General features: G+C 41.0%; 1 pseudogene; it reads right to left on the bottom strand.

Moving 5' to 3' along the window:
* Positions 1–3,533, bottom strand: LOC123581381 (annotated as a pseudogene).
* Positions 3,534–9,458: the final 5,925 nt, after the last annotated feature.

The following is a 9,458-nucleotide window of genomic DNA, read 5'->3' as shown; positions in this document are numbered from 1 at the left end:
AAAAAGTGGAGAAGAAGGGTATCTCCCGTGCTTTAGAGGAGACCATTCTTGGGAATGTTGAATACTGATGTGGGGTAGGAGAAGGGGGTGCTTCCCTTTGTAGTGTTATGAAGACCAGCACCTCTGAGGAGGAGGAGAGAGAGAAAGAAAATGGATTCCTTTACTGGGTGATGAGGAGGGACTTCCTCTACTTCAGGGAAACCCTCTTCCTTCCCCTTTTGCTTTCGTGGTGAGAAAGGCCTTCCTCGAAGTCACCTACCTCACCATTTCTCAAATGGGACCTCTTCAGTAAGTAACTCATCATTATTTTCTGAAGAGGAGGAACAGAGTCAGATGAAGACTGCTGGTTTTGTCATCTGGTTTGGTGTCTCTACTGCACAGAATCTGCAGCAGCCGTTTCGCCACCGTTACGGTGTTTAGATTCAGAAAATTCTACTTTTCTCCACTTTGGGGCTGGCGAGAGGGCCTCTTTACTTATTACCTTTATATTTTGTCACTTTACCTGAAGTTCTCCTTGGAGATACAGAAACACTAGTTTTTCTGATATAGCCTGGCTGCTGGGGTGTTGGGGAATGATGAATTTTTGGCGGTGGAGTTGCTGGAGGTGTTGGCCGGTGTCTTCACGTTGGAGGGCTTGCTGAAGGATATAACCTACAAGTTTTTGAGGGACCTGGATGCTCTCTTGGGAGGCTTCTTTCTGATTGGACAAGACAAAGTGGACAATGAGCTACTCCTAGACAAGGATGCTGATGAATCCTTTTTTGTGTCTCACTAGAGAGCTTTCCCTTCTAAGCCTTGGTGGAGTTCTTCAAGGAAATAGATTGCCACCTCCTCAGGCATGGCGGTCTTCTAGATGAATATAATCGTGATGGGATCTGTGCACCCTCTAGGTGGAGTATGAGGAGAGTGAGATCTTGATCAAGTCGTCTTTTTTTCCTTTTCCTTTCCTCCCCCACCCCTCTGAAAAGTTTCATAGGCTCTGGTACAGGTTTCGGCAGGGGAACTTTAGGATGTCACCAGTAGAAGTGACTTGTACTGAAGGTTCTTTTTATTGTTCCTAAAGGTTCTGAGAGTGCTGGAGTTTTCTATTTTCCTGGAGCAAGGAAGGACTCTTGGTCCTTGGCTCTTGGTTCTGATGGGGAGATTGAACATGACTACACGTTATCTCATGACTGGGCAGGATTGTCTTCTAGGGAAAGGAGACATGGATTAGAGTCTTTCTGGGTTTCAAGAAGCATTCTCTCCCTTTTCTCTCTGCTGCTTTTTCTTTTTTTTTTTTTTTTTTTAATTTTTTATGTTTATTTTTGAGAGAGAGAGAGAGAGAGTGTGTGTGTGTGTGCGCGCGCGCACGCGCATGAGTTAGGGAAGGGCAGAGAGAGATGGAAACACAGAATCCAAAGCAGGCTCCAGGCTCTGAGCTGTCAGCACAGAGCCCAATATGGGGCTGGAATTCGTGAACTGTGAGATCGTGACCTGAGCCAAAGTAGAGTGCCTAACTGACTGAGCCACCCAGGTGTCCCTCAGCTGCTTTTTCTTCCTTATCTCTCTTATCTTTGTTTTCATCTTGCTCTCTTATCTTTGTTTTCATCTTGCTTTTTCATAGATGCCTGTTTTTCATTCTGTCTCTGTTTTATTTCTTCTTTAGGTCTGGGAAAGCAGATGGTCTTGTAGGATGATGGGCCACAGTTCTCCCATAAACTTAACTCTCTAGCACTTTATTTTCCATTCAAAACCTCCATCAGGTTGCTTTTCATAATTCTGGGTTCTGGATTCTCCAAATATACCCAAGGGAGTTGGGCCAGAGCCACAATGGGATGCTCACTCTGCTATAACCTAATAAAGTGACGGTACTATGTACTTCAGGTGCAAGGAATATCTTCCATTTTGGTTCAGTCCTTCACTTCCAATCGATTGGCTCAACTCAATTACAACATTCTCATCAAACCCAAGGATTTCTTTTTTTTTTTATTATATGAAATTTATTGTCAAATTGGTTTCCATACAACACCCAGTGCTCATCCCAAAAGGTGCCCTCCTCAATACCCATCACCCACCCTCTCCTCCCTCCCACCCCCCATCAACCCTCAGTTTGTTCTCAGTTTTTAACAGTCTCTTATGCTTTGGCTCTCTCCCACTCTAACCTCTTTTTTTTTTTCTTTTTTCCTCCCCCTCCCCCATGGGTTCCTGTTAAGTTTCTCAGGATCCACATAAGAGTGAAACCATATGGTATCTGTCTTTCTCTGTATGGCTTATTTCACTTAGCATCACACTCTCCAGTTCCATCCACGTTGCTACAAAAGGCCATATTTCATTTTTTCTCATTGCCACGTAGTATTCCATTGTGTATATAAACCACAATTTCTTTATCCATTCATCAGTTGATGGACATTTAGGCTCTTTCCATAATTTGGCTATTGTTGAGAGTGCTGCTATAAACATTGGGGTACAAGTGCCCCTATGCATCAGTACTCCTGTATCCCTTGGGTAAATTCCTAGCAGTGCTATTGCTGGGTCATAGGGTAGGTCTATTTTTAATTTTCTGAGGAACCTCCACACTGCTTTCCAGAGCGGCTGCACCAATTTGCATTCCCACCAACAGTGCAAGAGGGTTCCCGTTTCTCCACATCCTCTCCAGCATTTATAGTCTCCTGATTTGTTCATTTTGGCCACTCTGACTGGCGTGAGGTGATACCTGAGTGTGGTTTTGATTTGTATTTCCCTGATAAGGAGTGACGCTGAACATCTTTTCATGTGCCTGTTGGCCATCCGGATGTCTTCTTTAGAGAAGTGTCTATTCATGTTTTCTGCCCATTTCTTCACTGGGTTATTTGTTTTTCGGGTGTGGAGTTTGGTGAGCTCTTTATAGATTGTGGATACTAGCCCTTTGTCCGATATGTCATTTGCAAATATCTTTTCCCATTCCGTTGGTTGCCTTTTAGTTTTGTTGGTTGTTTCCTTTGCTGTGCAGAAGCTTTTTATCTTCATAAGGTCCCAGTAATTCACTTTTGCTTTTAATTCCCTTGCCTTTGGGGATGTGTCGAGTAAGAGATTGCTACAGCTGAGGTCAGAGAGGTCTTTTCCTGCTTTCTCCTCTAGGGTTTTGATGGTTTCCTGTCTCACATTCAGGTCCTTTATCCATTTTGAGTTTATTTTTGTGAATGGTGTGAGAAAGTGGTCTAGTTTCAACCTTCTGCATGTTGCTGTCCAGTTCTCCCAGCACCATTTGTTAAAGAGGCTGTCTTTTTTCCATTGGATGTTCTTTCCTGCTTTGTCAAAGATGAGTTGGCCATATGTTTGTGGGTCTAGTTCTGGGGTTTCTATTCTATTCCATTGGTCTATGTGTCTGTTTTTGTGCCACCAAGGATTTCTTTTACTCATTTTGTTCTGCAAGCCTTTGTAACTTCCAAATTTATTTTGCTCATATCTGCCAATTTTTCTAGGTATATTGCACATTTCAGCTACTTTAGTAGCTTCTGTTTGTTGCTGGAGCAAAGATCTTACTTTGCACTTGTTCTGCAGAATTGCATGGTCATGTTCTGACACCACTCCCCTATTCCAAAGTGCACCAGGCTAGATCTTTATGAAGTTATTTTATATACTTAATATATAATTTATATTTATTTAGTGTATATTTTAATTGGTTTAAAGCCACTTAATATATTAATATAATTATATATTAACTTACAGTAACATTTTTATGGTAACAATTTTAATTTTTTTATTTTAAAAACAGTTTGTTTAAAGTTTATTTACTTATTTTGAGAAATAGCATCAGCAGAGGAGGGGCAGAGAGAGAGAGAGAGAGAGAGAGAGATTGAGAATCTCAAGCAGGCTGCATACTGTCAGTGCAGAGCCCAATATTGGGGCTCAAACCCAAAAACCATGAGATCATGATCTGAGCCAAAATCAAGATTTGGATGTTTAACTGACTGAGGCACCCAGGTGCCCCTAATTTTTTTAAGATTGTATTTTTAAGTAATCTCTACACCCATCTATCTCTATACCCAATGTGGAGTTCAAACTTAAAACCCAGAGATCAAGAGTTGCATGCTCTACTGACTAAGCCAGCCAGCTACCCCTATGAATTGGTCTTTTAAACTTAAAGTGATGGAGAGAATGCTGATAATGCAGAAAAACTTAAAAGTCTGTGGTGACTGCAGCTATTACATTGTGATTAGCACAAAAAAAATTAAGGAAAATTCTTCCAGTATTAGAAAAGTATTTAATCTACTTCAGCAAAGAAGTTCTCACAACTTTGACAAACAAGTGAAATTGTGACATACATCTTGAATGGTTCACTTTCATCTCATTAAACGTAAGGATCAACCAACATTCATGCTGGAACTACACTGTTGATCAATTGCAACTGTAGGTAGGCTACAGATAGAAGAGTTAAATATATGGCACAAAAACAGACACTCAGATCAATGGAACAGAATAGAGAACCCAGAAATGGACACACAACATATGGCCAACTAATCTTTGACAAAGCAGGAAAGAATATCCAATGCAATAAAGACAGTCTCTTCAGCAAGTGGTGCTGGGAAAACTGGACAGCGACATGCAGAAAAATGAACCTGGACCACTTTCTTACACTACACAAAAATAAACAAACTGGATGAAAGACCTGAACGTAAGACAGGAAGCCATCAAAATCCTTGACGAGAAAGCACGTGAAACCTCTTTGACCTTTGCCTCAGCAACTTCTTACTCAACATGTCTCCAGAGGCAAGGGAAACAAAAGCAAAAATGATCTATTGGGACCTCATTAAATAAAAAGCTTCTGCACAGCTAAGGAAACAATCAGCAAAACTAAAAGGCAACCGACGGAATGGGAGCAGATATTTGCAAACGACCTATCACATAAAGGGTTAGTATCCAAAATCTGTAAAGAACTTATCAAACACCCAAAAACCAAATAATCCAGGGAAGAAATGGGCAAAAGACATGAATAGACACATCTCCAAAGAAGACATCCAGATGGCCAACAGACACATGAAAAAATGCTCAACATCACTCATCAGGGAAATACAAATCAAGACCGCAATGAGATACCACCTCACACCTGTCAGAATAGCTAACATTAACAACTCAGGCAAGAACAGATGTTGGCAAGGATGCGGGGAGAGAGAGGATCTCTTTTGCATTGCTGGTGGGAATGCAAACTGGTGCAGCCACTCTGGAAAACAGTACAGAGGTTCCTCAATTAAAAATAGAACTACCCTATAACCCAGCAATTGCACTACTAGGTATTTAGCCAAGGGATACAGGTGTGCTGTTTTGAAGGGGCATATGCACCCCAATGTTTATAGCAGCACTATAGACAATAGCCAAAGTATGGAAAGAGCCCAATGGATGAATGGATAAAGAAGATGTGGTGTATACATACACACACACACACACACACACACACACACACACACACACACACAATGGAGTATTACGCAGCAATCAAAAAGAATGAAATCTTGCCATTTGCAACTACATGGATGGAACTAGAGGGTATTATGCTAAGTGAAATTAGTCAGAGAAAGATAAATATCACATGAATTCACTCACATGAGGACTTTAGGATACAAAACAGATGAACACAAGGGAAGGGAAGCAAAAAGAATATAAAAACAGGGAGGGGAACAAAACACAAGAGACTCTTGAATATGGAGAACAAACAGAGGGTTACTGGAGGGGTTGTGGGAGGGGGCATGGGCTAAATGGGTAAGGGACATTATGGAATCTACTCCTGAAATCATTGTTGCACTATATGATAACTAACTTGAATGTAAATTTTAAAATGCTAATAATAATAAATAAAAAGAATTCAATACAAAAAAAATGAAAGTAATATTAAAGAGTATAGCATATTTGATTTAGAATTTATGGGCTACAACCCTTTATACAGGCATACCTTGGAGATGTTGGGGGTTTGGTTCCAGACCACTGCAAAAAGCAAATATTAAAATAAAATAAAGCGGGGCGCCTGGGAGGCTCAGTCGGTTGAGCATCCGACTTCAACTCAGGTCATGATCTCACGGTCCGTGAGTTCGAGCCCCGCGTCGGGCTCTGGGCTGATGGCTCAGAGCCTGGAGCCTGCTTCTGATTCTGTGTCTCCCTCTCTCTCTGTCCCTCCCCCGTTCATGCTCTGTCTCTCTCTGTCTCAAAAATAAATAAAAACGTTAAAAAAAATTAAAATAAATAAAATAAAATAAAGCGAGTCATATGAATTTTTTGGTTTCCTACCTAGTACATATAAAAGTTTTATTTAAATAAATAAATAAAAGTTATATTTACACCATACTGTAGTCTATTAAGTATGCAATAGCATTATGTCTTTTAAAAAGTATATACATTAAAAAATACTTTATTGCTAAAAAAATGCTAACCGTCATCTGAGGTTTCACGGAGTTATAATCACTGATCACAGATCACCATAACAAATATAATAGTTTTAAAAGTTTGACATATTGTGAGAACTACCAAAATGTGACACATAGAGATAGGAAGTGAGCAAATGCTGTTGGAAGATGGCTGACAGACTTGCTCAATGCAGGACTGTAATTTATAAAAGTTGTAAAACACACACACACACACACACACACACACACACACTCTCTCTCTCTCTCTCTCTCTCTCTCTCTCTCTCAATCACTTACTCACCTTCCCCCGGACAGGTAGTCATTAACCATTTATCAGCATTCCACTCCTGACAGCTGGCAGCCAGCCATGGCACTTAACGATTCTCCAAAGTGTTCGATCCCAAAACATGCTCTTTCCAGGGAGCTCTAGCCAATGATTGAGATGGCAGGACTAGTGGGGTCTGGTCATTTCTGACCATTGTAGAACTCTTCCATGAACAATCTTTATGCTGGAGCTCTCTTTTTAGCTGGCTAAGACTTTCTCAGCATTACACTGCAGTTTTAAACTCCTCCTACATAATTATTCTCCTTTCCTGCTCTTTCCTAAAGTATCAGATTGTATCTTGGCCTGAAGACTTTTCCTACTCCTTTTATCTTTCATAGGAATTTTCCCAGTAAATCTCTTGCGTTTCTAATTCCTTTTTGGTGTCTGCTTCTTGTAAGAACCAAACCAGGAGAGAGAAAAAAAAAGAACCCAAGTAACCATCAACAGGTAAATGGATAAACTTTAAAAAGTGAAAAAGAGGGGTTCCTGGATGATTAAGATGGTTGGGTGTCTGACTGTTGAATGATTTCAGCTCAGGTCATGATCTCATGGTTTGGGGGATCAAGCCCCAAGTCAGGCTCTGCGCTGACAGCGAAGAGCCTGCTTGGGATTCTCTCTCTCCCTCTGTCCCTCTCCTGCTCATGCTCTCTCTCTCAAAATAAACATTTAGGAAAAAAAGAAAAGCATACAAATTTATTAAAAAAAAAAACAAAAACAAAAAACAACCCCTAAAAAGTGAAAAAAGACAATGCTAATAGTGCAGATTAAATTTAAGAATATTCCTTATCTGTAACTATTACATTGTGGACAGCACAAAAAAATTTTAAAATGAAAATACTTCCAGTATTGGGAAACTATCGTCTCTTTCAGTAAAAAATACTATTCAGCACTTTAAAAGGAACAGACTGCTCATATACACAACATGAATGAATTTAAAAAGAAATTAGTATGCTGAGCAAAAACTCTGAAAGCCCAAAAGAGTACATACTTTATGATTCCATTTATATGAAGTTCTAGAACAGTCAAGGGGATGGAATGGACAATAGGCTGGGAAGGGGCACAAGAGAGCTTTCTGGGATGATGGAAATGTTCTATATCTTAATGGAGGTATGATTTCATGAGTGTATGCATTTGTCAAAATTCATCCAACTATGCATTAAGATCTATTCTCTTCACTAGGTATGTTACCTCTCAATATAAAAGTATGAAAGTTCTTCCTGTGATGATGTAAGATTTGTTATTCTGTTCTTGTAGATCTGTCTGTCCATTTCTGCTCTATATACTTTGCAGCTATATCATTAGATACCTTCAAATTTAGAATATTGTTGGTGAGTGGAAACTTTTCCGCTCTTCTACTTAGATACATGACAGTGTCCTCCACACTCATTCCTTCTATTATATTCTAACCTTCCACTTGCCGTGCTTCGGTATGGAGTCTTGTCTTGCTGTTTGGGGTCAGGCTTACACCAAATCCCGAAAGGGGCACCTGTGGCCATAGAACCATCTGCATGTGAATGACTAGAAGTCCCTATTCTGGTCACTTGGGGCGTCCATACCTTATGAGCTTCTAGCTCTGGCTTCTGCTCAGAATCCAGCCAGCATCTGTTCCAGTGTGCAAAGCAAGTCTTAGCCAAAACAAAGAACAGCCTGAAGGAGGTGGGAAAGTGGGGGATTTTGCAGGTGCTCACACTCCAGCCCCGTCAACAAGAAAGGCTTGGTAAAAAAAGGGTTCAGGGGCACTGGCTCAGTAAGGAGAGCCTGCCACTCTTTATCTTGGGGTCATGAGTTCAAGCCCCACGATGGGTGTAAAGCTTGGTAGAAAGAAAGAAAGAAAGAAAGAAAGAAAGAAAGAAAGAAAGAAAGAAAGAAAGAAAGAAAGAAAGAAAGAAAGAGAAAGAAAGAAGAAAGAGAAAAAGGAAGGAAGGAAGGAGGAAAGAAAAAGAAAAAGGAAGGAATGAAGGAAAGAAAGAAAAGATTAAAAAACAGGGCTCAGACCTTGGAGATACGTAGGTTCTAGATATCACTATACCTTAACTTCATGGTGGCTATGGCTGGTTGTAGGGCTGGGGCTGAAGGAGGCTGAAGGATAGGGAGGTGAGGGTAGGAGCAGCCTCAGACTGAGGTAGTAGGGACTTAGACTTCAACACACCTGCTATTTTAAGGCTAGGCCTCTCTTACAGCCACCTGACGTAGAGGGAAGTCACCATTTGAAATGCCCAAATACCAAGTGGGAGCTGTTGATGGGGTGTGTTTGTGGTTAGTGTTCGGCGTTTGCACCCTTCAACCCCACCACGATGAAGGGGATGGAACCAACCAGCGAACACCTGGTTCCTACACCTACACTACCACTCACTGTTTGGTCGGCCAGGCCCCACCCAACTCTGGACTTTTATTGGTCAAACCAAGAAAAAAACCCATGTGGTAACTAGAAGCCTCCTTCGGATTGGTTGATTGCTGCTAGCGCTCAAGTCAATCAAAGTAGAATATACCTCAGTCCTTCCCAGTCTCTGGCTCCCAGGGGAGCCATGTTAGATTAACAGATGCAAACCTTGCCTCTGTTTGAGATTGCCACACAATAACATCTTCTGCTTTCCTCTTCAGACGCCGTCTCCTCCTAAAGTGTTATTTCAATGAATGAAAATGCGCTTTTTTTTTTCCTACAAAACGAGCTGGTTCATTGGTGTAATGTGAGAAGTGTGCATTTAGGCGGCGAAGCGCGAAGCTGGCGAAGAGGTGCCCTGTTCTGCCCGCCAACCCTCTAAACCTTCAAAGATTTAGTA

The sequence above is a fragment of the Leopardus geoffroyi genome, chromosome A3 (assembly GCF_018350155.1).
Source record: "Leopardus geoffroyi isolate Oge1 chromosome A3, O.geoffroyi_Oge1_pat1.0, whole genome shotgun sequence".
Classification (NCBI taxonomy): domain Eukaryota; kingdom Metazoa; phylum Chordata; class Mammalia; order Carnivora; family Felidae; genus Leopardus; species Leopardus geoffroyi.
This window is presented reverse-complemented; position numbering and strand designations above follow the sequence as displayed.